The sequence below is a fragment of the Pelophylax lessonae genome (assembly GCF_965119305.1).
Source record: "Pelophylax lessonae genome assembly, chromosome: 1".
Lineage (NCBI taxonomy): Eukaryota > Metazoa > Chordata > Amphibia > Anura > Ranidae > Pelophylax > Pelophylax lessonae.
Window position 1 is genome coordinate 874,481,220 of NC_138768.1, and position 25,365 is coordinate 874,506,584.

The following is a 25,365-nucleotide window of genomic DNA, read 5'->3' on the forward strand; positions in this document are numbered from 1 at the left end:
CAAGCCATGTGCCTGGTTATTGGAGGGTTGGGGATATTATACGCTACCAGGATTATTGTATGCTGTGCATGACTACCAGTGGAGATATCGTGGATCATACGGCTACTCCGCTACAGGGAGGTATGGAAATCTCAAATTGTCTTGATGGGTACAGATCTGTCTGGAGCAGTGGGCTGTATTTGAATGCAGTCCACCCTAGATCACTAACAATGCTATGTTTATATGAATAAAGAACAGATATCCAATGAATGATTAAAGGAATGGGACAGAGGGGCTGTCAGGTTGGGGGGAGGGGAAATATGTTGATAAAAATGCTGGATATCCTCTAGCCAAGAAATTAGGTGGGCTCTGTGTGATTGCTGAAGCTTGCAATGTACATTGTGAGAATCTAAGGGCTCTTTCACACAGGCGGACCATTCAGATCCGCCTGTCCATTTTTTTTGGCGGATCTGAACGGTCCCCCCATACATCCCTATGGGGCATCGGATGTCAGCGGAGACATGTCCGCTGACTTCTGATCCGTCAAATCTGGACGGATGGAAACCCTATTTTCCATCTGTCCAGCGGATCGGATGAGAACGGACGGACGGTCCGTTCCCATCCGATTTTTTTCCCATAGAGATGTATGGGGAACTGACAGCTGTGTCTCCGCACACAGCGCGGAGAACAGCTGTCACCCTACGCCGATCCCCTGCTGAGATAAACGGAGTCCGTTCGACGGACAGTGTGAAAGGGGCCTTAGTGTGCAGTGAAATCAGAGTAAGGCCTCTTTCACACTGGCGCACCGCCCGACGGAGTCTGTTCTGCTCAGCTGGGGATCGATCCGCTGATCCCCGCTGAGCAGTTGGATGACAGCTCCGTCTCCCCTCTGTGTGTGGAGATAGAGCTGTCAGATCCCCACTGTTCTCTATGGGGAGATTGAATGGGAATGGACCGCCTGTCCATTCTCGTCCATTTCCATCCGTCTGGATTTCGCGGCAGGATCGGATCGGAGAGCAGAGGATGTCAGCGGACATGACACCGCTGACATCCGCTGCCCCATAGGGATGCAGGGAGCATCCGATCAGGTCTACCTGAAAAACTGACAGGTGGATCGGATCGCCCGTGTGAAAGGGGCCTAAGGCATTTCAATACAGGAGAGGTTCTTTGACAGCTGACTGCCGGTAAGGCTGAGGTTTAGCTTTAAATAATTCGTAATATATTCTCAACCTGGGAGCAACAAATCCTATTAGAATGATTTTCTAGTGAAACATACAGAAATTACCAGCTTAAAATTTTCAATTCTTGATCTAAGTTAAACATTTTTTTTTCCACAGGTCGAAGAATGGCATTGAAAGTCATGGATAAAACCAGAACCAGTCAGCGGTCTTTCCTCCGGGAGTTCAGTATTTCTTTCTTACTTTCAGTTCATCCCAACATCATCGGATGCTGTGGCCCAGCCTTCACCACCGCCGACCACTTTGTTTTTGCCCAAGAACTGGCACCTCTTGGTAATCTGCTCTCTATGATTATACCAAACGTAAGTACAACAAGATATGTGTGAATAAGAAACAACAACCTCACACTGCAACCATGTGGGATGTGCCACTATTACAGACCAATTGGACCCAAGATCCAGGTCAAGGTGCGCCCAAACGGGTGCATTAGTGGGGCAAAGGAGGGGGCCAAAAGAGAGGACTTTAATGGTGCCATAGAAATTGGATAGATTAATAGAGGTATAGACACACATAGCCGGACTGGCCATCGGGAAGACCGGGCATATTCCCGGTGGGCCACGGCTCTCACTCATCAATCACAAAGATAAGACTGTCTGACATGCAGTGAATGTAAGCCAGTAAAGCCACACCGATCCTCCTTGCTTCTATGCCCTGTTGATTTTTTGTCCTTATCTGTTCTGTCTATAAACTTCCACTTCTACTCAAGTCACTTTTTGATCGAGCACTTGTACTTTTACTCAAGTATGGGTTTCCAGTACTTTATACAACTCTGGTAGACACATGTAATATATTAAAACCAAAATTTATTGCACAACACCTATTATAAAAGCAGAATATCCATACAAAAGCAGAATATAAAGCATTATACATGAGAGCAGTTGGCCACCTAATAAACAGTCAAAATTATGCTGAATGGGCTGAGGACTGGTCAATCAAGATAACCATATTCTTCAATCCTGAGCATAGTATAGTCATGTAAATCACCCATCCATACTTGCCCATCCATACTTGACATGTTTCGTGGGCATAAGCCGCTTCTTCAAAACTAGATATGTGTGAAGATATTTTTTTTTAATTTTTAAAAAATTTTTAGGTTTGTCTGGACTTAAGAAAAGCTGAAACTGTCTGTGTCCTTTTGGAAAGATTTGCATATCATGTGTTTCTGGGTCAATATTATGAATTTCTTACAAGTGAATAAGTATTCCAATTTTTCTCCTTATATTCTACACAAATGTATTTAACATCTATTGTATCTAGGCTATTTTTATTTATTTACTTTTTTTTTTTTTAGGTGGGAATTCCAGAAGATGCAGCAAAGAGGTGTGCTATACAGATCTCAAGTGCTCTTGAGTTCATGGCAGCAACAGGACTGGTACACATGGATTTAAAGCCAGATAATGTTTTAGTTTTTGATTGGGACTGCCATTCTATCAAGCTCACAGACTTTGGCCTTGCTAAGGTTAAAGGGACAGTGATTAGAGGCAGATGTGGCACAGTTTCCTTCATGGCTCAAGAAATGTGCAAACTTAACACTTCGGATTGCCTGCTTGTGGATAGCAGCCTTGATGTGTGGTCGTTTGGAGTAGTCCTCTATTGCCTACTTACAGGGGAGCTTCCATGGGAGTACGCCATACCCGATGATGACAAATATAAACATTTTGTTGAATGGCAAAGCAATTTCCAGATTGACAATCCTCCTGAAGCATTGACCAAGGTCAGCTCTGGGATATGGTGGATGTTGAGTCATCTTTTTGCCATTGACTATACTAAAAGAAGTCAACCTGCGGAAGTGCTGAAGTATCTGAGTGAAAGTTGGAAAGCAGAAAACGCAGGACAAGGCGATGAGGATCCCATGGAAAGCTATTCTTATGTGCAGTCTCATGAACTCCTGTGTGAGGCTTCCCATCTGAACACCTCACAAGACAGTGAATCCATCATGGCAACTGTCAGCTTCACCTCTGGACGTTTGGTCATGGACACTTCTTTATCCCAATCTGAGTTGACTCCAGAGCCACTGAAGGTTGACATAAGAGAGGCTCTAATCGTGTTTGATGATGAGTTCTGTTTACGTGTTGGTGCAGAAGTGGATATCGGATGAACGCGAATTGGTAGGTGACGGAGCGCCTGAAAGAACATTCCTTTTTAAATTAACGAGTTATAAGATTCTATATGTCTTTTGTAGCAGTCAGCTCCGCAATTCAAACTATTAGTGGGCGTGGCATGTCGCACTACCAGTTCTGCACTAATGCCTCGTACACACGCAACGATTATCGGCCGTGAATTTTCGGCCAACGTCCGATCGTCCGTTTTTCGGCTTGTTAGTATGATGCTGCCGACAACCGACTCCGACTTTTCGGCCCAAAAAAATCTGGTGTGTAGGCTATAAAATTTTTGTTGGCCGTCAACACAACGGCCGATTTTCCATCAGTCAGTACAGATTTCGGCAGACAAAAATCTGATGAGCAAGACTGGGCATGCTCAGAGAAGAAAAAACACACGGAAAGTAAACCATCACATGACATCACTTCTGAAGTAGATTTTTGTTGGCCAAGAAATTCATGTGCAGTCTAGGCACATTCCAACCAACAAAACACAACTTGGACAAAAGACGGCCGATCATCGTTGCGTGTGTGCGAGGCGTAAGTGTGTAGTCCATTACTCTTTGCGCCACCACATTTTTTGCATCTACGTCCAGAGAACTGCTTCCAACTCTCCTCATTTAGAGGAATTACCCCAATTTTTGGAACCAGATTCCTTTGTTTCCCTCAGTTTTCTCTTTTCCAATGTTCAGATTGCTATAAAAATATATCTACAGTACCTTGAAGTTTGTAATACACTAAACCTTTCATCCAACCTCTAAATGATTGCAAGCATGCCAGGAGTGTGTTCTATGCCTACATATTTTGTGATGTGTGTTCCCCCTTTCATCTCAGAAAGTCGGGTAGTATGCTAATAATATAATGCGTATTAGCAACTCTCAAAGTGGTGGGATTAAGCCTTGTAGTAACAAGTATTAAAGTGAAATCAGAATTAAAGAGGCTGATAGAAATGGCCTTCTATTCTGATAGCAGGACTCTTATACTCCTAGCATTTTGCTATTAAATATTTTATTTGGTGGACAGATCCATTTTGATATGGCATTGCCAAGACCAATTATTACATGTTTAGTGCAGTTACTCATAGGAACCTAGGTTTGATGTGTTTTGCCAATGTATAGTAGGGAATCAATCAAAGGATGGTTACTTTTTTTTTTGGTTGGTGTTGGTCTCTCTCCCTTTGTATATTGCTTTCTTGACTAGCCACTTAAGCCCCGGAAGATTTTACCCCCATTCCGACCAGGGTTTTTTTTTGCGATTCGGCACTGCGTGATTTTAATGGACAATTGCACGGTCGTACGATGCTGTACCTAAATGAATTTAACGTCCTTTTTTTCTAACAAACAGAGCTTTCTTTTGGTGGTATTTGATCACCTGTGCGATTTTTACTTTTTGCGCTATAAACAAAAAAATAGCATAAATTTTGCAAAAATAACAATATTTTTCACATTTTTTTATATGAAATTCCTCCCAAAAAAATTAAAAAAATCAAAAATTTTTAACATTTTTGGCCAATTTGTTTTCTGCTACATATGTTTGGTAAAAAAAATATTGCAAAAAGCGTATTTGGATTGGTTTGCGCAAATGTTATCGCGTTTACTAACAAAGGGAAAGATTTTTGTCATTTTTGTTGTGTTTTTTTTTAACGCGTAATGGCGGCGATCTGCAATTTTTTTTGCGGTACTGCGACATTGGGGCGGACAGATCGGACCCTTGACTGACATTTTTGACACTTTTGGGGTTACCAGTGACATTTCTACAGTAATCAGTGCTATATATATGCACTGTTACTGTAAAATTACACTGGCAGTGAAGGGGTTAACTTTTTTTGAGAGGGAGGGGCTATGTGTGTCCCTAGGGGCGTGATTCTAACTGTGATTGGCTGTGGCTTGATGTGTAGGAACAATGATCAACGGTCCTACATAGTAGAACCGTATGATCACTGTTTCTACACAGGGGAGAATGACAGGCGGCTTGTTTACCCCGCTGTACCGACGATCGCCGAGTGACTGCGACCGCGCCTCCGGGGGCGTGCGCTCGCTCCCTAGACCCTCACAGGCTAGCGACGTAGACCTATGTCGCTCTGCCTGTGAGGGGCTGACCGCCGCAGTAAATAGTCGTGCGGCGGTCGGCAAGCGGCTAGGATTGTCTATTCTAGGGCTATTTTCAAAATTACACAAAACACCTATAAGGCCATTGTCTGTAACCTTATAATTTATTAGAAATTCATTTATAATTTTAACACTATTAACTTCAGGATATTCACTTATTTTGTAGTCAGACTACTTCTCCGCAGAATAAGTGTTTATCCTGCAGTTAATAATGTTGTAATTTTATATGAACTTCTAATAAGTTATAAGGTTACAGACCCTGGCTTTATAGGTGTACTTCAGAACTGACCACATGCAAATTATCATTCTACAGGAAATTACATTTTCAGATTTGCATTTCACAGACAATTTCTGTATTTTGTTCTAACAATATTTCCTTAATTTTTTTAGATGACAAGTGTGGACTGCCCCTAGTGGTTGAAGACCACTGCCTGGGTCATGGGGGTGTAACTTGTACATATATGAAAAATGACTCCTCCTGTGCTCTTGATCCTTCTTTGTACAGAAAAACACACGTTAATCCTGCCAGAAATCCAGTGAAGCACCTAAATTTCTGTTGAAGTGAACAACACCTTTTCTGCTGCCCTGACATTCCAAGCACTGCTGTCAGCCAGGTTTAGAAGGATGTGCTGTGCTCTTGTATTTGGGAAGATATATACTGGTAAGTCAAACACTATGTCTTTTATGAATTGGGTTCATCAGCAGTGACTCTGTATATATTGGTAAATGTAATTTTCTCTTTCTCTCCCCCCCCCCCCCCCCCTCTGCAAACAGGTACATACTGCTTACTTTCCACCCTCTGTGGAAGGGGGGGCAAGGACATAGGGGAAAACACCCCCACCCCCTACAAAGCAGAGGAAGAGGCCCCAAATACTAGGGTGGGGGGGGGGGAGGAGGCCGCCGAACCCCCGGCCTCCTCCGGCACCCGCACGCCATCCAGAAGCTCGGCCCTAACCCCCGCAGGGTGACTTGTCTACTGCCCCCTCCTCCTTTCCAACCCCTGCAATTTGGAGGTAGTTTTCCTCCTTACTACCGGTTCTCCTCTCTCTGCCCTGCCATCCATACAACCCTCACCAGCCCTTGAACCTGCCCCTGGCCCTACCTCTGCCCCGGCCTCCGCCCGACCCCCCTGATGCCTGAGCCCTACCCTTCCCTTGCTGCTCTTGTTGTTCCTCTGGGGCCCTCCAAGCCCCCCCCCCCCGATGTGTAGCCCTGAATACCCTTGGGACACCGACTAAAAGGGTGGCCCATTTCGCCACACAAATTGCACCTTATCAAGGCACAACCAAGTGCCCCAGACCTCCGCAGCGCACACATCGCATCATTGAACAATCGGCAGAAAAATGCACCGGGTTCCCACACTTAAAACAAAGTTTTGGTTGGCCTTGATAGAAAGCCATTATTCTGTCCCTGCCCAATAAAGGCACTTGCTGGAATATGCGAAACTGACATTCCCCTCCTGCCGAGTTTTACCTTTACCTGCCATGCCCCAGTCCAAATTCCCCTCTCATCAAGCACCTTTCTAAGTGGGGACTGGAACTGGCCATATCTTCCTAACCAGGTAGCTATATCCTCAGGAGGAAGGGACTCATTCCTCACTAAGATGGTTATATTTTTTATATCTTCTTGCCGAGACAAGGTCACCAGGTGGAAATTGCGCCACACCTCGTGCGCCTTGACCAACTCGTACTTGGTCAAGGAAGAGTTCCATGACCATGGGGGAGGCGAAGCTGACATCGTACTTATTTGAATTGTACGGGTGAATGACTGCATACAGATCAGTTACCTTGAAGCCTAAGCCCAGTACCATATCTATCACTCTGCCTCTTGTTGGAGCCTCCCCCGAGCCATGGAACTTACCCTGAACAACATTGCGCCGCCTCCTCTCCGGACCCCCCACACACCGAGACCACCCACCATGAGCACCCCCAGAATTTTCCGTGTTGGGAGGTTCACGGAAAGGACGGGACCCAAACTCGTCGTACAAGTGGGCTACCCTAGTAGGACCCCCCACCACATTTGCAAATGTTTTCCCCTCCATTAATGCAGTGAGGAGTGTGGCTTCCTGTACCGACCCCAGTAACAGCTCAGGGGTCTTCACCTGACCACCTCCACTAGCACCCCCTCCCTCCCCTACCACTTCACTACCTGCAGATGGACCTTGCAAGGGTGTTACAGACTGTGCCAGGGTTGGAGGCACCAGAATCAGGGGGACAGGGACCACTGCCGCAGCTGGAGACTGCATCGTGGAATCCCCCACCCCTTGGGCAGGGACCCCCTGGGCAGAAACCCTACTACTGACCTCCATGCCCTTTACCTCTACCGGCTTAGCCGGTGTCTGAGACCCCTCCAACTCTTTAATAAACGCCACTGTGCTTGCACCAGAGGGAAGGGGACCCATTGCACATTCCCCCCAAATGGAGGGAGACACCTGGCCCTGGACAAGGCTCTGGCCCTGTGAAGTTTCACTTTCAATAGTCCCACTGGCCATTTCAGTAACTGTAATGTCAGTTCCAACATCAGACAACCTGCTCTGCTTACAGTCCTGAGTGTTACTTGCCATTTTCGGTCGCGGGGGGAGCACTTCTGGCTCTGGGATGACCACTTCTGGTCACGGAATGACCACTTCCGGTCCAGACTGGAAGTCACCTACCCGGAAGTGACCGCCATTCGGGACGCCGCCCGCTACTCCAGGCACCATTTTAGAACCATTTGCCACACCGTCCACAGCATCTGATCCATCTAGGATCGGACATCCGGCCTCAGCAATCTCGCCACTGATCTCCTCTGGCTTAGGTTGCATTACACCCTGCTCCATGCCTGCATCTTGCTTCTGAACTTGATCCTGACCCTGGGATGTCTGCTCTACCATTGACTGCACCGGACCTTGGACCTCTGGTAAGTGGCTTATTCTATTACCCATGGCCGGGCTAGCCCCTGGTGGGGAGGGGATGGGTTCATTGGGGGGGACCACAGGAGGCACACATGGGTTTGGGCCATCAGCAACTTCCAGCTGACTCAGGCCCACCGGGTCAGGGCTTATGAACTGGTCTTCAGGGGACTTGCGCATGCCTACCACCCCAGGGGAGGCAGCTTCCACCACCACACCCCCTAGGGAAGGATCTGCAGCCACAACCCCAGAATCACCCAGGGTGTCCCCAGCACCGCCCGCCTGACCTTCGGCTACCACCACCATACAACTCCCGGCCCCCATTTGGTCAGCCACATCTCCCTCCGGGGCAGGTGAAGGGCCCACACTCACAGCCTTTCCTCCACTGCCTCCAGGGCGCGAGGGTCCCGGCTGACAGCGGGAACGCATCACTACCTGGCTGCCTTCCACACTAACCCTCCGCATGCGGTCCCGCAGGGCCTCAAGGAAAGCAATCACACCCGGGCCACCGTCAGAGAGATACCCAATTAATGACCACAGGTCCCTGCAGGCATCCTTCAGGCCAGTGATTTCACCTTTTAACGCAGTTCTCCTGTCCTTCCCGAGCGATCTCTGAGGTCCCGATGCAGCCCCAAGCATTCCATCTTCGCCTCATAGCATGAGGCAGCTTTGTTTAGCAGACTTTTAATCCTCTCCCTCCTGGCATTTACCTTCTCCGGGGATTCCCCAGGCTGGGGATCCGTCCAAGACATAAGCTCCCTCTGGGTATCCAAAAAGAGTCTCTCCGTGTGGGCTAGAGTTCTTTCAACAAAGCCCCCAGGCCCAGGGATCCCAGGCTGGGATGCCTCCCCATGGCCTGGGCCAGGCGAGGCCATCTGACCCCTTCCTTCCTCCGGTTCTCAGGAGCTCTCTTAGCACGTCCTTCCACCTCGAAGTTGGAGCTGGAGGTTTTTTTATTAATTTAACTGCTTAAAGTATTACAGTTTATACATGAAAAAAACAATGCTTCACACAACTGTGTGACCACTGACTTGTCAAACTTAGCATAAAACATATAATGATATCACCTCCATTACTGCCCTAAAGGGCGTGGTTTGCAAGATATACTCAATGTCCCATTTCACACAGACCCCCAAAGGGTATCACTCCTGTCTTGCATCAGACTTAAATATCCAAAAGAAAAATATCCTCCACCCGTCATGACTGCAGGAGGGGAAATAACATACAGTGCCTTGCAAAAGTATTCGGCCCCCTTGAACTTTGCGACCTTTTGCCACATTTCAGGCTTCAAACATAAAGATATAAAACTGTAATTTTTTGTGAAGAATCAACAACAAGTGGAACGACATTTATTGGATATTTCAAACTTTGTTAACAAATAAAAAACTGAAAAATTGGGCGTGCAAAATTATTCAGCCCCTTTACTTTCAGTGCAGCAAACTCTCTCCAGAAGTTCAGTAAGGATCTCTGAATGATCCAATGTTGACCTAAAGGACTAATGATGATAAATAGAATCCACTTGTGTGTAATCAAGTGTCCGTATAAATGCACCTGCACTGTGATAGTCTCAGAGGTCCGTTTAAAGCACAGAGAGCATCATGAAGAACAAGGAACACACCAGGCAGGTCCGAGATACTTGACCGGGATTTTGCCCTGAACCTCGAGACCCCATGGAAGAAGTTCTCAGATCTTTTCTTCAGCACTTCCCACCACTCACGACAGGAGCAGTCACTCTCAAGAAGCAAAACTTGATCCGCAAAGAAGGCCTCAAAGTCCTCCCTAACACTGGGGTCCTCCAGTAGCGTCCCATTTAGACGCCACAGGCCCCAACCTTTCTGAGGGGTCTCTGCAACATTCAGGGCTACAGATGCAGCTGCCGAGGTGGTGGCCCCCCCTGCTAAAGAAGCCCCCGCCGCCGAAGAAGCCCCAGCATCCAAGGGAGCTCCCCCAGGCCCCCCAGAGGTGTAGTCCCTAAAGGCTTTGGGGCATCTACTGAAAGGATGCCCAAGCTCACCAAACAGGTTGCACCTTATAAGGTGGCAGGAGTCGGCCAGATGCCCTACTCCATTGCACCTGATGCAGCGCTGCACATTGCAGTCCACACTAAAGTGGATGGGACTCCCGCATTTGAAACAAAGACGCGGTTGCCCTGATAAAAAAATACCAGGATCCTGTCCCGGCCTATGAACAGGCTAGGCAGGATATGAGCTACTGTCGACCCTCTCCTCCCAAGTTTTACGGCTGTCGTCCATGCCTCCGTCCATATCCCCCTCTCGTCCAGTTTCTTCCTCAGGGGAGACTGGACCTGTCCATATTCAACTCAGCCATGTTATTATGTCCTCCTGCGGAAGACTCTCATTACGGACTAGTATGGTGACAGGCTTTATCTCCTCCTACATGGAGGGACTACATGGAAATCCTTCCACCTCCCCTGCCCCTTAAAGATCTCATACTTAGAAAAAAAAAATTCCATGAGGATAGGGTTTAGAAAGCTGAAGTTGAATTCAGACGTGCCATATGGATGGATAATCGCGAAGATATATCGCTAGTCTAAACCCCAGCCCCAGGACCATGTCAACCACTGGCCCTCTTTGGGGGCACGGCCCCTACCCCTGCCAAGGCAAATCCATCACTTTGCGGTGGCGTCTTTCCGGACCACCTGCCCCCCTTGCCCAAGCACTTGCCCCTAGGTCCCTACTGTCCTGTCTAAATGAATAGGCCCCATGCTGGTCATAAAAATGACCCAAATTCACAGTAGAGCTTGCCACCTGGGCAAAGGATCTACCATTCCGCAGGGCATTAATCAGAGCAGCATCCTGTGATAGACCCAGTACCGGCACTGAGGCCTCTTCAGGACCATTTGCAGTCAGTTCTACTGAGGTGCCAGCATCTCCTCCCGAGCCAAAACCCCTCCCACTGCACCCTGAACAAAATCTTCCCCGCCCTGATCCAGAATTGTATTACCGGGGGGTTCATGGGTTACTACCAGGGAGGGGGGGTACATTCTGAAGGGAAAGGGGTACCTCCTGGGGAGGAGAGGGTTTGTCCTGAGGGAAAGAGGTACTTCCAGAAGAGAAGGGGGTATTCCCTGGGAAAGAGGGGGGACACTCTGTGCCATTGCCGAGGGTGCAGGAGCGGGAACCCCGACCTCCATAGCGTCAGTGGGTGCTGCACGCTCTGCTTGCTCCTCCTGGCTGGCTACTTCATGGTGTACAGGGGACCCCTCTAATGTCTTCATGAACTTCATTACCAAGCAAGGTACCTGAAGCTGTCCTAGTTCACAGTCAGCCCAGCTAGTTGTAACTGGACCTTGAGCCGCAGTGAGCTTGCTTGCTGTTGATTCCTGCACAGTTTCATTCACAGACTCACTTGCAATGGGTTCCTTGCCACTGGTGTCCATGTAATTCTCAGGTGCTCTGTCATCAGAGGCTTTGCCCCATCCCCATCGATCCTGCTCTGCATGCCCACCGGTATCTCTGAGTTTACAGAACCCTGAAGAGGACTCACAGCTTCCAGTGGGACACCATCCAGATGGGGAGTGGACTGCTCCCTTACCGCATTCTGAAGCCGGGCCGCTGCCGCCGAAGCTCCGCCCACTTCTGGTTCGCTGATGAAAAGCGGTGGGAGCGGGATTCCAGGAACGGCGTCGGTGGCCATCTTCCCCGCTCACTCAGCTGGGCTCACAGCCTCCGGTGTACCCCGCTGAGCAGCTCTACTGGGACCAAAGACTGTCAAGACTTTACCATCTTCAGGTACTTGTAATTTTTTGATCTTAATCACTGGGTGAATTAGATGTAATACTGCCTTAGGATCTTGGGCTGCTCCTAGAGGGCCACTTGCTGGGATCACCACACCATCCATTTGCACAGTTGCTCCTCTCTGGGGCCCTACTGTACTCACCCCCTCGCCCTTAGCTAATACCGCTGAACGGGGGGGGGGGGGGTCAGTTTCCCAGGAAGCTGGGGGACACTCACAGCCCCCGGAGTAGCTGCAGGCTGAGGGATGCACCCCGACACCGGGCCCTTTTCAGGCTGGGGGGTTTTTCCAGCGCTAGAGCCAGCTTCAGGCTGGGGAGGCTTTCCAGCCACCGCTGAAGGAGAAGGCTGTTTTCCGGCTACATCCTGCATCTCCAAGGGCCTAGCAGACCCTGCAGTGGCCTAAGTCTTCCTCCTGGCTATGAAATGAGGAAAATGTACTATTGCTATAAGCATAGACTTTCCCGGCACTACAACATGACAATAATGTCGTAAAAAATTGCATTTTATTTAGAAAAATAATTAAAAGTTTTTAAACATTGTAACAAATGAATGTGAAATACAAACAAAACATTTTTAAAAATTAGATCCTCTATATATCACCATTATAGTGGACTAGGGGTAACCCTCAATCACCGCTAACATGTACGGATATCATATCGACCTGTTAATAATACAAGGTCATAATGTATACGATGGTGGTGAATATCCGATGATGAGGGAACCGCTGAACACTTGCTTTTCACTACATGTTTCGCGTTTTTATAAGTAATAAGCTAGCGCTCTGGTCTGATGTGGTGGAGTCGGTGTGAGGGTATAACAGAAATAAAAAACTTGAACAAGCAAGGTTAAAACAATTACCTAAGATACATGACAAGTGGGCATATAAAAGTCCGTCAGGTGAGGGAACACTGAAGATGAATAAGGCTGAAGGATGTGCCTCGGTCCGCAAACAAAGGGCCAGCTCCACCGCACAGGAAGAACAATTCTGTGAACAATGCAAAGAACAAACAGGCGAAGCGCCTCTAAGTGCAGTACGTTTATTGAAATGAAGGTACACAAGATATAACAACAAGATATAACAACTACGTACACAAGATATAACAACTCACATGATAGTAAGTCAAAGTAGGCTCAATCTGGAATCAATCGGTGAACGTTAAGTCCAAATCCTGAGTCCGGGAGAAGAGATGACCTATGCCGGTAGGTGGGAGTGGAGGACAGGACAAGCCGACTGCTGTCTTCCGGGACCGGCTGATTTCCGCGTATCAGGCTGGAACGCAGCGCCGGCCGTGTGACGTCACCAAGGTCAGAGGGGTACACGACGCGTTTCAGAGCATGCGCCAAGCTCGTGGGGAGCATGCGCGCTCTTTTTTCAAGTGTTAACACTTGAAAGCTAAGAGAAAAATTTCTGTCATTTTTGGTGTTTTTTTTTTTTAACGAGTAATGGCGGCGATCTGCGATTTTTTTTGTGGGATTGCGACATTGTGGCGGACAGATCAGACCCTTGACTGACATTTTTGACACTTTTGGGGGTACCAGTGACATTACTGCAGTAATCAGTAAAAAAAAAAATCGCAATAAGCGTATTTTGATTGGTTTGCGCAAAAGTTATTGCGTTTACTAACTAAGGGAAAGATTTCTGTCATTTTTGGTGGGTTTTTTTTAACGAGTAATGTCGGCGATCTGCAATTTTTTTTTTTTTTTGCAGGACTGCGACATTGCGGCGGACAGATCGGACCCTTGACTGGCATTTTTGACACTTTTGGGGGTACCAGTGACATTACTACAGTAATCAGTGCTATACATAGGCACTGTTACTGTAAAAATGACACTGGCAGGGAAGGGGTTAATTTTTATTGGAGAGGGAGGGGTTAATGTATGCCTGGTGCTTACTAACGTGTGTGGGGGGAGGGGACTTAGTGACACAGGGACAGATCGCAGGTTCAGCTATGCTGAACCCTGCAATCTGTCACTTAGGAGATCTGCCCGCTTTGTTTACACAAGCGGGCGGATCTCCACACTCGATTCCCCAACGATCGGGGAAGAGCGGTGGTGATCACCGCCGCTCCTCCCCTGGCCCGACTCCCGCTGTGACTGAAAGCAGCAAGAGCGAGCCTCCGGCGGCGCGCGCGCGCCGCCCACAAGGGGAGGCGCCCAGCGACGTAGACGTCGACGATAACGATCCACATTGCCGCAGTAGCAGCAATGTGAGCGGGGGTAAAGCGGTTAAAGGGGGATAGGGAACTGGCGCTGCCTGGGAGAGGACCTAGTACCGAATAATTTATCACAGATAAGATATAAATAAATAAATAAATCGCTATTAGATATATTTAAGTTATTTCCAAGTATTATCAGAGTATATAAATAAGTAATATTTCTCATAAACCAAAGTGTTATATTAAAGTGCTATGGTGGTGAAAATAAATCAATAATTGTGAACAATCTAATCATATAGGTGACATCTACCATACATATATATAAAAAATATAAAAATATATTGCACTTAATAGTATTCAAAAATATCCAAAACTCATAACCACGTGATAAAATCTATATTATTAAAGTGCAAGGTGCTAAGTGAATCAATGTAACCGTGATATACACTGGTGAATGTGTATATCAATAGGTGCACAGTGAAAAATCTGTGAAGCAATTTTCTCCCCAGTATTTATATCCTGTATAAGTAAAAATGTCCAAACTGGGGATATATAAAAGTGTATATAAGCACATGCACCAAACTATATATTTTAAGGTGCTAATTAATTAAATAAAGTCCAAAATCCGACACACTGGGGAAATGTGTTCAATCTTCAAGTGATATTGTGATCCAATCCTCGTGATAGGGGTAAGTGATATAGGGTGGTGATATAGAATGCACTCACCAGAGTGCCCAACCCCACACCAGGGGTATTGGGCAGGATATATACTGTCAGCCACAGCAGGAACTGTATTCTTATATGGTCATCTACTTCCTCGGTCTTTATATGCAGAAAAGAGGGAAGGGAAGGGACCCGGCTGTACTTCAGTCTTCCTTATGGGTAAAGCTCCGGTGTTGCACGGTGTAAAAAATAGAGGGGGCACATATAGTGTAACTCCGTTTGATAAACTTTTATTAATAGTAGGTAAAAGGGTACTCTCAATACAGTAGTCGGAAATCAGTGTATAAGACTGTCTCGTGTAGAGACTCACTAAAAAAGCCAGCAGTTCGATGCAGAGCTCCGGATCGCAATACGTTCCACGATAGATCCGGATCGGGAAGTGACGCAACCACGCTGTAATAAAGGGAATGTTTCCAGCTCCTGCACATTTGTGGACTGTGGTAACAACAAAGGCTCTGTGCTCAATTCGGCTTTGAAGGCACATATGTGAGATGGTCTTTCATATATGCTGATTTGTAGGGTTAGACTCTACACCATGTGCTGGTCTTCAGCCAACCCACTCCAGTGTCAGCTTTATTTTGGAACTTTCTGCACCCCAGCCTTCCTTCCTTCCAATATATCATCACCACATCTTCCTATGAAGTACAGTTTATTTTTGTCCATTTCTCAAAGCTGCTCTGCTCCACGTCTCTGCTCCAAAGACCTTGCATTCCCTTTCTCCTTCTGAGGTCTTGCATCCTGAATGTTCTCCAGAAGTCCAGCTGTTTGCCTTGCACCTCATTTCTGCTTTAATGGTTTTGCACCCCAACTCTTCTCAAAAGAATATGCACCATGTCTCCATTCCTGTGATCTCGCACTTGTCCAGTACTCTGTTTCAGCTTCCAAGGTCCTGTATACTGGTTGCAATATGGAGATCCTGCCCTCCAACTTGACTACCAAGGTCCTGCACCCCCCCATCCTGTTGAAACTCTGCCTGTTGTCTAGCCTCACTCCACTGATTCTTCCACTGCTGTCTACCCTGACTCCACTGATTCTTCCACTGCTGTCTACCCTGACTCCACTGATTCTTCCACTGCTGTCTACCCTGACTCCACTGATTCTCCCGCTGCTGTCTACCCTGACTCCACTGATTCTTCCGCTGCTGTCTACCCTGACTCCACTGATTCTTCCGCTGCTGTCTACCCTGACTCCACTGATTCTCCCGCTGCTGTCTACCCTGACTCCACTGATTCTTCCACTGCCGTCTACCCTGACTCCACTGATTCTTCCACTGCTGTCTACCCTGACTCCACTGATTCTCCCGCTGCTGTCTACCCTGACTCCACTGATTCTTCCACTGCCGTCTACCCTGACTCCACTGATTCTTCCAATGCTGTCTACCCTGATTCCACTGATTCTTCCACTGCTGTCTACCCTGACTCCACTGATTCTTCCACTGCTGTCTACCCTGACTCCACTGATTCTTCCACTGCTGTCTACCCTGACTCCACTGATTCTTCCACTGCTGTCTACCCTGACTCCACTGATTCTTCCAATGCTGTCTACCCTGACTCCACTGATTCTTCCAATGCTGTCTACCCTGACTCCACTGATTCTTCCGCTGCAATCCGGGTCCCCTTGTTAAAAAAAAGGGGTGGAGTCACCCGGGTGATGTCATTGGGCAAATGTGCCATGCCGATATTTGGCCAATGGCATCAGCTGGATGACCCTACTCTTTTGTTTACTCTAGCGGCAGGTACTCAGAAATGTAATTTAGTACAGGGAAAGGGTCTGCAGCTGTGGTTTATCCTGACTGACGTGGTCTTGCATCAATGGATGATGTGATTGAGGACGGATATACATTATGGGACATTTTTGTTAACAACGGACTTAAAACAAACATTTGTATTCCTTTCTCATTCACATGGGGAGCAGTATCTAGAGGCACCCTTATTTTTAAAGGGGGCTTCCAGATTTTAATAAGCCCCCGCCCCCACCCACAGCCCCCAAAAACACTGGGCCAAGGTTGTTGGGAAGAGGCCCTGGTCCTTATAAACATGGGGACAGGGTGCTTTGCTTAGAGGGTCCCCCCAGGCAAGTTAACCCCCCATGTTAGGGTCATGTAGCCTGGTATAGTTCAAGAAAGCACATGCTTGTCCCCCTCTTTCTTTGGTCTGCCAGGCTGCATGCTGAGACTAGGGTCTGGTATGGAATTTAGGGGAACCCATGCCCCTGGCCGATGATGTCACAAGGGGCGGGGTCAACCAGTGACCCAGCCCCTTTAGCTATTTAAGGACTGTCAGATGGTGGGAGCAGACTTTTTTTCTTCTTTTTTCAGGCTGGCAGGCACCGTGATTGACGATGTATCTACACTGGTGGACATATATTTTTATTTTTTAAAAAAATGATTTTTTAAAAACGGTCTTTTGTTTACACTACACATCTTTTTAATGTACTCATTTACATAGGGGGGGCGGGATCTGGGGGATTCTGATCAGCCCCCTACCTGCAGCCCCCTACAACTATTGGCCAGGGTTGTGAGGAAGAGACCCTTATGCCTACGTCCCCCCTGCCCCAAGGCACCCACCATGTTGAGGGCATGTGAGTTTGTAATGTTAAAAGTGGCTGGTCATTCGTCCACTCCCTTTTTCTGATCTGCCAGGCTGCCGGCTCGGATAACAGACTGGTATGGATTTTGGGGGGACCCCATGTCTTAGAAGATTTTGGGGTGGGGGTTCTTGTGATGGTACTCACCATCACTGGGAGTGAAAGACAGATATTTAATGGTTTGGATTGCTTTAAGTGGGACAGTAATATTTGTCAGCAATATCTCTCAGCAATATGAAGATTTAATCCCACTTTACACTGTGAGACCTATAGCTTGTTGCCATGAAGTCTGACTCCTAAATAATCATAGCAATACATAGATGTGTATTCTGTGGACTTCAATGTAGGAGATGGACAGACTGTCATTGGCAGTCTTGTCCTATTGTCTGTTTTGAGGTGGGATGTGTATTGTGTAAAGTCTGCCTGTCCCATTGTTAAATGTTAATAAGCCCACATTGTTCTGTCCAGATGGCTAGATAATTAGTTCAGGCTAATTCTGTTTCTGTATACAATTTCATCTGCAAATGATAATGTAATCAGGCAACCCCTGACGTGTGTGTGTGTGGTAATTAGATCAGAAGGAGGATGGTTACATGATGACATTCCATGCTAAATGGGATACTTGGGATACTTGTGTTGGGCCTGTTGGTACCTCTTGATTTATATAAAATGTCTAACTTGACGGTTCTGACCCCATTTATGTATTAGACTCTTTGATATTCTGCTATACTATGACCAATGCTCTATGTATACTTGTAATGTTTTCAGAATATTTTTCTATGTAATATATAAATATTTTTTTATGTATAATGTTACATTGCTGACCTGTGTAAGCGATATTGTTTTTTCTGTACTGACTTTCTAATAAAATCTTTTGTAAACAAAAAAAGATCAGAAGGAGGAGGTCCATGCTGTATATAAATTCTGTGTGACTGTTCAATAAAGAGTGATTCCAGCACAAGCTTAGTTGTTGGCTAGCTTTGTATGAGGGCAGCTGGGAAAATCTGGTATATATGTTCATGACTGCAAGGAAGCAGTATACTGATGGAAGACCACAAACACAGTGTGGGTCGGCGGTTCCGTTACAGTTCTCTTCAAAATCTATACCAGACCTGAAGGGGAAGGACCCCACTCCATTTCTTTCTTGACTTTTATTGTTGGCAATTCTTTTTTTTTTTAGATCTAGCTGTCAGCAGGAAACCCCGCTGATAGCTGGTGACTCATCGGTTGTTAAGGAGAGGGCGGCCGCCCTCTCCTTAACAACCATGATGTTTACTGGTTAAGGAGCCGGTGCCCTCTCCTTAACAACCTGTACACACTCCACAAATATTGCATGCCTGGACCACCACTTAATTTCAGTATGCATTTAATTATTTATTTCCTTTCTGTAAATGGATTTTAACACCTGTTCATGTGGTATTTACTGAGCATTTTCAGCATTTTTCTGTAAATACTGCTCAGTCTAATGAATTGACAGCTTCAGGATAGCATGAGATATTTATGCAAAATGTGTCCTGACACCTAAATACCTCATGCAAGTTAATTTTGTAAATGGAGCTCAATATGTGTGCCAAATGCATTCCCATTCTTGAGTTTTTTAAGTTTTGAGAAGATGTGAATTTTATTGATGGGTCTTTTTGGATCAAAATAAATTATAATAGATTTTAGTATCTTCTATTTTTTATTTTCCTGACCTTTTTGAGACATTCTGCTCGAAATTCTTTATTTCTAAATGAATATATCAGGGGGTTCACTAAGGGGATCCATAAAAAAATGACGAATGTCAAAGTGTTGGAGACTTGAAGTGCTACAACTTCAGCAGGCAACACATAGACGGCAAGACCGAGACCAAACTGCATGGAGAACACAATGAGGTGGGAGCTACATGTAGAGAAGGTCTTCTTCCTCCCGGAGGATGAGCGAATTCTAAGAATTGTACGAATTATAAATACATATGTTACTAAAACAGACATAATTGTGACCAATGTCAGAAAAGCACCTATCAGAGCAATAAGGAAACGGATATGTGCTGTATTAGAGGTGGCCAGGTCCACCAATGGAGAAATGTCACAGAAAAAATGGTATATTGTGTTATGGCCACAAAACTGTAGCTGGCTCAAAAAAAGGGACGTTACACCAGAAAGTGCAGCTGAAATAATCCAACATGCAATAACCGCCCGAAGATAGATTCCATTATTCACAAAAGAAGAATACCGTAATGGATGGCAAACAGCCAAATATCGATCACATGACATTAAAACATAATGAAAATTTGAAACTCCTCCTGCAATCCCGTAAACCTGAATATGTACAATGCAGCCAGTTACAGTGATGGTCGGCCGATCAGCAATGATATAATGAAGCATCACTGGAAGCATGTTTGTAGTGCTCACCAGTTCATATAAACACATGCTTTTAATTATAAAAAACATTGGCGCCTTAAGGCGAATGCTGCTCCCAATAATATAGATTATCAGTAGATTGGCACTGCAGATCAAAAGGTAACTGATCAGAAAGAGAACGAAAACTGGAAACCTGAAACCATAATAAGGCTTAAATCCAACAATCAGAATTTCAGTGACGAGTGTGCAATTCTCTGGATGCAACATCTGTGGAGGAGACAATCACGCATCACATACAATATTCTGTAGATCAATACATACAGTATCTCACAAAAGTAAGTACATCCCTCTCATTTTTGTAAATATTTTATTATAACTTTTCATGTGACAACACTGAAGAAATGACACTTTGCTACAATGTAAAGTAGTGAGTGTACAGCTTGTATAACAGTGTAAATTTGCTGTCCCCTCAAAATAGCTCAACACACAGCCAATAATGTCTAAACCAAAAACGAGTATACCCCTCGTATACTCAAAAGTGAGTACACCCCTAAGTGAAAAAGCCCAAATTGGGCCCAAAGTGTCAATATTTTGTGTGGCCACCATTATTTTCCAGCACTGCCTTAACCCTCTTGGGCATGGAGTTCACCAGAGCTTCCCAGGTTGCCACTGGAGTCCTCTTCCACTCCTCCATGATGACATCACAAAGCTGGTGGAAGTTAGAGACCTTGCGCTCCTCCATCTTCGTTTGAGGATGTCCCACAGATGCTCAATAGGGTTTAGGTCTGGAGACATGCTTGGCCAGTCCATCACCTTTACCCTCCGCTTCTTTAGCAAGGCAATGGTCGTCTTGGAGGTGTGTTTGGGGTTGTTATGTTGGAATACTGCCCTGTGGCCCAGTCTCCGAAGGGAGGGGATCATGGTCTGCTTCAGTATGTCACAGTACCTGTTGGCATTCATTGTTCCCTCAATAAACTGTAGCTCCCCAGTGCCAGACCATGACACTCCCACCACCATGCTTGAGTAAAGGCAAGACACACTTGTCTTTGTACTCCTCACCTGGTTGCTGCAACACACGCTTGAGACCATCTGAACCAAATACGTTTATCTTGGTCTCTTTAGACCACAGGACATGGTTCCAGTAATCCATGTCCTTAGTCTGCTTGTCTTTAGCAAACTGTTTGTGGGCTTTCTTGTGCATCATCTTTAGAAGAGGCTTCCTTCTGGGATGACAGCCATGCAGACCAATTTGATGCAGTGTGCAGCATATTATCTGAGCACTAACAGGCTGACCCCCCCCCCCCCACCCCTTCAACCTCTGCAGCAATGCTGGCAGCGCTCATACGTCTATTTCCTAGACAACCTCTGGATATGATGCTGAGTACGGCACTCAATTTCTTTGGTGGACCATGGTGAGGCCTGTTCTGAGTGGAACCTGTCCTTTTAATCCGCTATATGGTCTTCAATAGATAATGGTAGATTCCCATAAGGCTGAAAGTAGGGGATCCCTTTATCAGGGAAAGAAGAGGCCTCAGCCCCTAGACACCCATCTATAGGCGGCCGTTGACCAGTGCAAGTCAATGAACAAACCTAGGGAGACTGAGGGTCCCCCCCAAAAAAGGAGTCAACTAAGGACACCAAGGTGGGTGAAAATCAAAAAAGTTAAACTTTATTAAGGCACATGAGCCCAAAAATAACAAAAACAGTGTGAATAGGTGTGGCACAAAACAAGTTAAAATAAAAACATCATTAAAATGAGGACAACACACAATGGGATGACATCAACCCAGGTTGGATAGAGTGGCTTGTTGCATGGGGGATGCAGTAACTGGTTAAGTATGGGGCCCGTTGGGGCTCCAGGGAAATTGCACAGTCCCAGATAGCAGCAGGCACACAATAAGGGTTAAACAGGAATTCCTGATAAGCACAGTCCCAGCTTAAGGGAATGAAAAAAAACACTTGTGGCATGAAAACTTGTTGCATGGGGGATGCAGTGGCTAATGACATATTGGCCCATTGGGGCTCTTGATAGATTGCACAGTCCCAGATAGCAGCAAGTATATAGTGCAGGTAATCAGGGATTTCTTGGTTAAATGCGATCCCAGCTTAGGGGAATGGAAGAACCACACATGGGTGGATTGGTGGTTGGAGTGATTTGATCCGGTGAGTGGGGCTGAATCTGATGGTGCCAGATCAATGGCATGTAGTGAGGTAACCAGTGGCGGTTTGCTAGGGCGGAAGAATCCCCCATAAATGGTGGCATTGGTTGATCGCACTTAAGGTAGGCACCTGGGAACACACCATAAACTTCACATTACCATCCATAATAAGCTGTGGGTCCGAACCGTGAAAGGAATATCCCAGGGAAGATGGACACTCAAGATACTGCGGCGGTACAGCCCCGCCCGGCGTCCCAGTAACTGGCCATCCTCCAGTGATTTCCCCTGAAGCTAGGGGTGGGCAGTCCAAGAGCGGCCCGACGTCACGCCGGACGTAGGAGGCGGGGAGGCGGGGAACGTACTTGCTGTGGCCGTAGGGCGTCCGTCGGTCGTGATGGTCACACTCCCATTGGTAGATGTCAGATGACGTGCATGCTGACGCGTTTCACTGGCGTATCGCCAGTTTCCTCAGAGCTGGAGATGGGGGTGTCTAGCAGAGTATTTATAAAGGCCTTTAATTGGATACAGGTGTAGCTGTGAACTGAAATACACAACATGTAACATACTCTTTTGGCCACAAGATGTCCTCGCTAGAACAGATGGAAACAAAAATGCTGTGACCCCATAAACGTCATTTCTGTTTCCCAGGAGGTACGTGCCAACAAAACAGGGCTTGCAACCTCCATAGGAAATACAAAATAAGGCCAAGATGACCAGTATTTACAATTAAAAAATACAGGATTAAAAAGAAAAGAAAAAGTTTTACAGTGAGAGTTTGTTCATGATGATGGACACATCTGAGTACAGCCACTGCATTTCACAAGTATTCCGGATAAAAAGTACTGTGGTATACTGTGATCCGCTTGTTGGGGGTGATCATAGTAGATATCATAATAGCGGACATGGAGGACCTCTCCCCTATGATTCCCTCTAATTCCCACCACCTATGACCCCGTTTTGATCAAACAAAACGGGCAAAAGACCCCAGGTATCCCAAATTAGGTTTGAATAGGGATAAATATAAATGAACCACTCCAGGTAGTCCGACCTCCAGATACAGTATAGATGATTCAAGAATTATACTTGAGGTAGGAGGAGGGTATGAGATTGGGGGCTGAAAACCCACACGGAGAAGTTATAGAAGACCCCTATATATAGTAGCGAAAAAATATATAGTCATAGGGGGAAAAAATCAAACTCTGGGAGGGGGGGGGGGAAATGTGAGGGTATTGGGGTAGGAGGAAAATACCTCAACCCAATAAATACATAGATGGACATTCACATGGATATCTCCATAACTATTGTGGGGAAACATAGGGAAGGAAGTCCATGTCCGCATATGCTTAAATGAGATCCAGAAGTCTAATCACAAATCATTCATGGCTCATATGGAAGGCCCCCAAATATGACATCTGTCACCCAGTAAGGTTCAAGAAAAGGCTGTAAGCTAAATTCAACATTCAGTCCCCTGGGTGTAAGTGACCCCATTTTAAAGATCCAGTATTTCTCTTTCTGCAATAATATGGTATCAAAGTCGCCCCTCCTAGGTGGGAGTTTCAAGGCATAAATGCCTCTTACTTTGATACCATCTGGGTTGGAATTATGATGTTCTAAAAAGTGTAACAGTATTGTTTTGTTATCCACTTTTTTCCGGATATCTGCCAGATGTTCCGCAATCCTAACTTTAAGCTGTCTTTTAGTTTTACCTATGTAGGTCTTATTGCAGGGACAAATCAACTGGTATATGACCCGCGTGGTTTGACAATTGATAAAACTATTTATCTTAAAGTTCTCCGAACCGTCACAGTTAGAGAAGGAGACTGACTTGAGAACCAACTTACAGATAGCACACCTGCCGCAGTGCAGAGCTATGCGTGCGTGCCTCCAGTGACCACCAGTAATGTACCCCAATGCAGAGCTATGCGTGCGTGCCTCCAGTGACCACCAGTATACATGTACCCCAATGCAGAGCTATGCGTGCGTGCCTCCAGTGACCACCAGTAATGTACCCCAATGCAGAGCTATGCGTGCGTGCCTCCAGTGACCACCAGTAATGTACCCCAATGCAGAGCTATGCGTGCGTGCCTCCAGTGATCACCAGTAATGTACCCCAATGCAGAGCTATGCGTGCGTGCCTCCAGTGACCACCAGTAATGTACCCGAATGCAGAGCTATGCGTGCGTGCCTCCAGTGACCACCAGTAATGTACCCCAATGCAGAGCTATGCGTGCGTGTGTGCCTCCAGTGACCACCAGTAATGTACCCCAATGCAGAGCTATGCGTGCCTCCAGTGACCACCAGTAATGTAACCCAATGCAGAGCTATGCGTGCGTGCCTCCAGTGACCACCAGTATACATGTACCCCAATGCAGAGCTATGCGTGCGTGCCTCCAGTGACCACCAGTATACATGTACCCCAATGCAGAGCTATGCGTGCGTGCCTCCAGTGATCACCAGTATACATGTTCCCCAATGCAGAGCTATGCGTGCGTGCGTGCCTCCAGTGACCACCAGTAATGTACCCCAATGCAGAGCTATGCGTGCGTGCCTCCAGTGACCACCAGTAATGTACCCCAATGCAGAGCTATGCGTGCGTGCCTCCAGTGACCACCAGTAATGTACCCCAATGCAGAGCTATGCGTGCGTGCCTCCAGTGACCACCAGTATACATGTACCCCAATGCAGAGCTATGCGTGCGTGCGTGCCTCCAGTGACCACCAGTATACATGTACCCCAATGCAGAGCTATGCGTGCGTGCGTGCCTCCAGTGACCACCAGTAATGTACCCCAATGCAGAGCTATGCGTGCGTGCCTCCAGTGACCACCAGTATACATGTACCCCAATGCAGAGCTATGCGTGCGTGCGTGCCTCCAGTGACCACCAGTAATGTACCCCAATGCAGAGCTATGCGTGCGTGCGTGCCTCCAGTGACCACCAGTAATGTACCCCAATGCAGAGCTATGCGTGCGTGCGTGCCTCCAGTGACCACCAGTAATGTACCCCAATGCAGAGCTGAGCTGTGCGTGCCTCCAGTGACCACCAGTAATGTACCCCAATGCAGAGCTATGCGTGTGTGCCCGACTGAGAGTGCACTTACCTGTGAGTCACGGCGGCTTCTTCCTCTCCTCTTCTTCGTTCGGCGGCGGGTAGGTGAGCGGCTCTTCTCCCTCTCGGCCTCTTCTGCGGCAGGTGACCGGCGCCGGCTTCTTCTCAGGACTGGACTCCTCTTCGGCGGCGGGAAGCTGACCGGGCGGTGACGGTGAGTGACTGATGCACGCACCGGCACCGCCCCCAACAAGGTCAGCATGGATGTCCTTAATCATGAT